This window comes from Scardinius erythrophthalmus (genome assembly GCF_964197995.2).
Source record: "Scardinius erythrophthalmus genome assembly, chromosome: 25".
Classification (NCBI taxonomy): Eukaryota; Metazoa; Chordata; class Actinopteri; order Cypriniformes; family Leuciscidae; genus Scardinius; species Scardinius erythrophthalmus.
The window spans coordinates 26,156,023-26,162,884 of NC_138245.1; positions in this window are offsets into that span (position 1 = coordinate 26,156,023).

A 6,862-nucleotide genomic window follows, 5' to 3' on the forward strand; every position below is an offset into this window, starting at 1 on the left:
GTCTACTAATACTCAAATGACTGGTTGACATGTCAGTGAAGAGTTACTAATAGTTAGTAGAATGTCTAAAATGTTACCTCTTTCCAAAGAGTGTCACAACAATCTATTGTGTAATTGATAATACAGCAATGTATAAGGCACTATGGGCTTTTAGACTGAAGGGGAGGCAGAAACAACTGACAAATTCAGAAATATCAGAGACTGTGATAAATTCCCACCATGTCTGAAGAGCTTCAGGGAGGCACAGATATATTAAATGGCAGCGTGGAGAGAGGCCTCTGGGAAAGGGCTGTCAGTGTGGGAGGTAGGTAGGGATATATCACCACGCCGGAGACCAGATCAGCATGACCGTCACGTCTCCTGGTGGGCTTCGGTATCTTGCTGCTCTCCTAAGCCACCGCAACTGTGTGCAGAACACACTCAGCTTCAACACACCCAGAGGGACACGCATGGCACAGAGGATAACACTTTAAGGTCACTTAAAAATTAAAGTTCTGTCATAATTTACTCACCCTCAAGTTGTTTCAAACCTGTATGAATTTCTTTTTTCTGCTGAACACAAAAGAATATATTTTGAAGAATGTTGGTAACCACACAGTTGTTGGACCCCATTGACTTCCATAGTATTTTTTTCACCTATATGTACACATATGTGGTCACATGCTGTACTTGTCCAAGAAAAGTTATTAATAGATGAAACCAAAATGTAAGTTTTTTAGGCATAAAAACTGAAAGAAAGGAAAAAAAGTTTATTTAATAATTAATTCATTAATCAGTTGTACAAACATTTCAATATTGCACATAAGGCAGTTTTGAAATCACTTAATGTCTTATCTACTCCAGTTTGTTGCCGAAATATGAACATTTAAATGGTGGCTCTTATAAAAACTTACAGAATTTTTGTCAGTATCTCTTGTTGTTATATATACTGAAGCAGGACAACGAAAGCAACTAAGGATAAAGCCTTGGCGTTTTTGTCTGAGGATACAGAGCCATTCAAGAGGTTCTTTAACTCTGAAGGTCTTCCTTTATGCTCATTCAAATAAAACACAAAGGTATGTCGGCATCTCAAACCTGTCAGTTATGACATCAGGTCCACAATTTCCTTGACCTACTTTTTTTTCTGCCTCTGTATTTTATATTTCTAAAAGAAACCTTTTGTTGGTGCAAGTATGAGTTCACACATTTGGGCCTCACATGATGAGAAACACTTTGACGGGATGATCCACGGTAATATTGTTCATAATTCTAAAGCATTGCTAAATAGATATAACATATCAAAAACTTGGACCGTTCTGAGCGAATATGCCATTACACACAAATATACTTTTTTTCTTACCATAAAGGGGTCATGGTTGGAAATAGATTTTTTTATATATACCTGAAGCTAATGATTAATGATAAACATTAAAACACCCGCTGCAATACTAAATGACACCACAATATAGCAAATTAATATTGAGATTTAAATTGGTGTAGTTTACTTATTATAAGTAGTAGTAAAATAAGTAGTCTTATTTCAATAGATGGTCTTTTTGGACTGAAAGAGAAGTTCTACTGTTCTATCCATTCATCAAGCTCTTTAAAACCAAAATATCAAGAACATTTTATTCCTTTTGATAAGACTCCAGTAGGACATGCTGAAATTATCTACACCAGACACCAAAAAAAGATGATTTCCCATGACACCAGTTATCAGAGAATATTCTGTTCAGCATTTAAATTGGAATGAGAGCATTTTTGAACTTCAGAGATATATTAAAAAACTGATTTCTGGAATTCTGCAGTTTCAATATTCTGGCAAATCTGCCTGATGGATCTGATCTGTTTGAGCAGCAATTTCCTGCTTCCCTGAGAAAGCCAGAACATTGAAGAATTAATAAAACACATGAGTAGGAATATCTGTTATGATGTTTTTCTAGCTAGTACAGTGTACTGATTATTCAATTGCCATAAACCTTAATGTACTCAGCTCTCTGGCCTATTGGACTACTGCATTGTCATTATTTGCTCTCTCTCATCAAGTCTTTCTAAACCTGTATGAGTGTCTGAAGAATATCTTGACTTAGAAGAATTGACTTGCGTCTCAGAGCTCGCAGACAAAACGCAATAAATGTTCTCATGTTATCTTGCGTTCAGAGGTGGATGCCTGGTGTTGGGAACACATTTCAGAAAGGCCAAACCAACATTTGAGATGCTGTGCAATTAAATTGATTAATCCAGTTATCCATTCACATCTTCTGATGAGGCAAAGTTTGTTTGCTGTGCAAGGAATTGATTTGGTAAATGCGTTTCCATCATAGTTTATGCCGGGTCTTCTAATCGGAAAAAAACATGTATCTGCCTCAATTAAGCACATGTTTCTTATGCTCATTTTTAGAATTGTGCGCATTTTTGCATTTCCATACAGTGTTTTTTATGCAATATCCCAAATTACACATTAAAATAGGTGGATGGAAACATAGCTATTGCAATATGCATCGCAACAATGGCAGTGGTCCAAAGCAAACTCTCCAACCACTGGAGCTCAAGACTTCCAGCACTCTACAGGATAGCCGGATGATAACGGGGCTATTGCACTCGGATAACCTACAAATACAATTGTCTCACTGGATAGCTCAAGAGGCTGGTTTGAGTTATGGAATATTATGGAGCTTATTGCATAAAGGGTCTTATTGAGGCTTCACACACTTCATATCAACGGATAAGACACAGAAGACTCTGACCTTGAGGCTGAATATGCAAAAAAGTTAAATTAGCTCATATTGATGTGCATAATGAATTAATGTATTCATAGTGCGTCTCTGAAATGATGTATTATGAAAATATTAATTCACATTTTAAATATTTAAATATTAATGCACTTCTCGCTGTATAAATTCTATTCAGTCTCATGCTCACTTATTCGTCCTATTGAGTTTCATCTAAATAGAGCATCAATAAGAACATCATGTATTTTACAGCTGGGAAAGTTCTAAAGAAGCCAAAGTTCAGTGCCGACAAAAACGCACATACACTCACACAGTTCAGTGAGTCTTTGACTGTTCCTGGGACTATATTGATCTGACCTCTGCAGAGCAATCAACTGTCTATGGAAACATCGATGCAGGCATCAGGCCTAATGCATTTTAAATAAGTTCTAATGTTGCCAGCTCCACCAGGATGAATACAAATAGACCATTATAAAACTACAAAAAAAAAAAAAAAAAAAAAAAAAAAAACCCATTAAACCTGTCAACACAAATCTATGAAACAATTTACAAAGAATGAGACAAAAAGACAAAAAATCTGTAATTTGCACTGACCAGAACATGACGTCAGTGCAATAAACTCTACATGTGGGCTACATGTTTTAAATTGTCAAACCTAATGATTTCCATTAGATTATATGAATTAAACATTTCATTTAGTCCTTTTTATATAAGCCTTTTTCTCAGTGGGAGTGAGAGCTCAGGCCTTTTCTCTTCAAATCAACTGAGAACAAGAGAGGCAGCGGCACTGTTCTCAGAGGAAAACCACCCTTATTTTTATCCACACTCATGCCCAGATGGACCTCGAAGGGCAAAGGACGGTGCATGGGATTCTGTGTGACAGAGCAGGCGGTGTTATCATGGTGTGAAATCCTTGAGAGGTTAGAGCTCAAATACTCAGCAGGTACTGAGAGGAAACGCCTAACAATCACGATATCACATGATTTTACAAACATTCAAAACTTTTTTTTTTACCATCAAATCAATAATGGATGGATGGATGGATGGATGGATGGATGGATGGATGGATGGATGGATGGATGGATGGATGGATGGATGGATGGATGGATGGATGGATGGATGGATGGATGGATGGATGGATGGATGGATGGATGGATGGATGGATGGATGGATGGATGGATGGATGGATGGATGGATGGATGGATGGATGGATGGATGGATGGATGGATGGATCAACAGACAGATAGACTGATTAGAACGATAGAAACACATAGAGCGACAGATAGAACGATAAGGACAGGCAGAACAGTAAAATTACATACAGATTTATAGATACAAATAATGAAAGATAGAAGAACAGAAAGAATGATAAAATGGCAGACAAACAGACTGATAGATACTGTATAAAGACGGACGGACGGACAGGATGTGTTATGCTGCTACTGCTGCCGCCAGTCATAGTCACCACATATTCAACTCAATCTCCATGAAGAGAGACCAGAACACCAGCTAGCTTCATTAGTGTATTGTAGAACCAGCCAGTGTGTCTCTCTACAACCCTCTCCTGATGAGCTTCTGGACAGCAGATGGCTTCTCTCATAAGTGGAGTACATGCTGGACTGGCCAATTTATTCATTCATCAACTTACTTTTGCATTTGCTGGGAAGCTAAAAACATCCGCTGCGCAAGCAAGAAGTTATTTATATATTTTGCTGTGGTATATTTAGCTCACCCTTTATATTAAGACATGAGAATGATGCTCGACACGTTCACCCTTTCGCTCTCCACTCCGCCTGAGTCACTGATGCAAACAGATGGAGGCCAACGGTGGCAGAGACATTACTGCTTCTACGCATCTAGCCTTACATGCTACAGACATAGAGCCAGATTTATTAACAGCGCAAACCCTCTTTTGGCGGTAAAAACTACTGTCAGGATTTACTAAAGACACGCAGTGAAAAATTAGCGCTGAAAAGGTGTGGACAATGTTATCTTTGCCGATGACCTAAATGCATATGCATTTGTAGGAGTTTCCCTTTCAGACACAAAATGTATGGGAGGAGAGTATTTAGATGAATCATGCAAGGTGATTTACTAAGGTTTGCGCTAGTCAATTTACTGGTATTTGCGCCATTATTTACAGCCCCCAAAAAAGCATGTCTTAAACCAGATGCTAATTTGCGCTGCTCTTGGTAGATTGAGTTGGTCATTATGGAAATGGTCCGGCTGAGTCTGTGTTCTTTAATTAACTTTCCACTTTCATCGCCCTTTATATGGGATTGCGCTCTCACGCAAATTTGCCTTGTTTAGTAAATCTGGCCCTGTGGTCCATAATGTGCCAACTTTGACTTGTGAATGGCTCTAGTCTTCATGCTGACATGGACCTGCCTAACGGTCTTTGTATAGCCGACTTAAAGGGTTAGTTCACCCAAAAATTAAAATTATGTCATTAATGACTCACCCTCATGTCGTTCCAAGCCCGTAAGACCTCCTTTCATCTTCGGAACACAGTTTAAAATATTTTAGATTTAGTCCGAGAGCTTTCTGTTCCTCCATTGAAAGTCAATGGACGGCATACTGTTCACATCCAGAAAGGCAATACAGACATCATCAAAGTAGTCCATAGACATCAGCTACGCGTCTGTGTTGTACATCACACATGACCAGCGTTGGCCAATAGTGAGCCTACGTGTGACGTACAACACAGACGCGCTGCGCAAAAACACTAGGTGAACTCACTCGAGGCCCAGAGAGAAGGAAATGAATAGTGGAATAAAGTCGTTATTTTTGTTTACTTTTTTTTTTCTTGAGCAGCAAATCATCATATTAAAATGATTTATGAAGGATCATGTGACACTGAAGACTGGAGGTATGTTTTAAAATACATTCAAATAAAAATAAACTTAAAATTGTAATGATTTACCAATTCAGTGCAAAATAGCATACATAACAACTGATAAGAACTCTTAAAGTAAAGCACATTTTTTTTAATGTATATTTTTTATACAAACAGACTTGCAAATTCCCCAGTGCACATGCAGGACTGATGACTCTTAGATACAAAACCAGATATTATATACTGAGTGATGCTGACTTTACAAATGCTTTAACAATGAAAGATTTATTGCAGCATATTGCCTTAGTCCACATCAGATGAATTAGGCTAGGTGATTTATTTTTAATTATGTATAATGACACAACAGCTTTAGCCTCAATAGAGAACCACTAGGGGAAAAAACAGCCATACGCAATCAATTTACTGAACAGAGTAGGCTAAAACTCAAATCCTCCGGATCTATTGTCCATGTACACATCTCTGAGCACGATCCACGTGACGTTGTACATGTGACGACGGCCACTTCACGTGTCTGCTCTGGGGCTCAAAACCCTTTTATAGACGTGTCCACAGTGCAACTCTTGAATGGGAGGGGAAGAACATCCCTTCACCATTTAAAGAACCCATTCAATCAAAATGGGAGTTTAAGCTTTCAGTCCATGTTTGTTGGTTGTGCACAATAGTGATATATTACCACTGCGATATAACAATATAACCACTGAAAATGCTGAGGTTAAAGAATGAAAGACTACCGTTGACACCATGGCACGTGCGGAGGAGTCTCATTTCCACACGGATGCCAGGTGGACCGCGGGACACGTGCTGCGTCTCCCATCCTTCTGATTGCGTCTTTTCTCATCAATAGCTTGAGAAATCAAACAAGAGACAGACAGGCAAATAGCACTATGACACATTTTTGTCAAAGCACAAAATGAATGGAACATGGAAAAGATTAAATGGAAAAACCCAATGTTAAAATGGTTGATTATGAAAAATAAAGCCATTCATCCACAAGTTACTGAAAGCAATTTGGGAAGTGATGTCATAATGTGTGCATCTGCTTTGCAGAAAGAGAATCCTGAATGAGTCTTGAATCTTCAGAAAGAGCGTGATTAAAGGAATAATTCACCCAAAAAGTTTGCTCTTTTCCATGAGGATTTCAAGCTATGCAAAAGCATCATGAATCTGATCCACACCATTTGAGAACTATACTTGATTCAATTCAAAAAAGCCAGTCTGAATGATTCGTCCATAAATTCTCCCTGACTCAATCTAGTTCCTCATGGCGTCAGAAGACTTGGATCTTTTAAGTAAA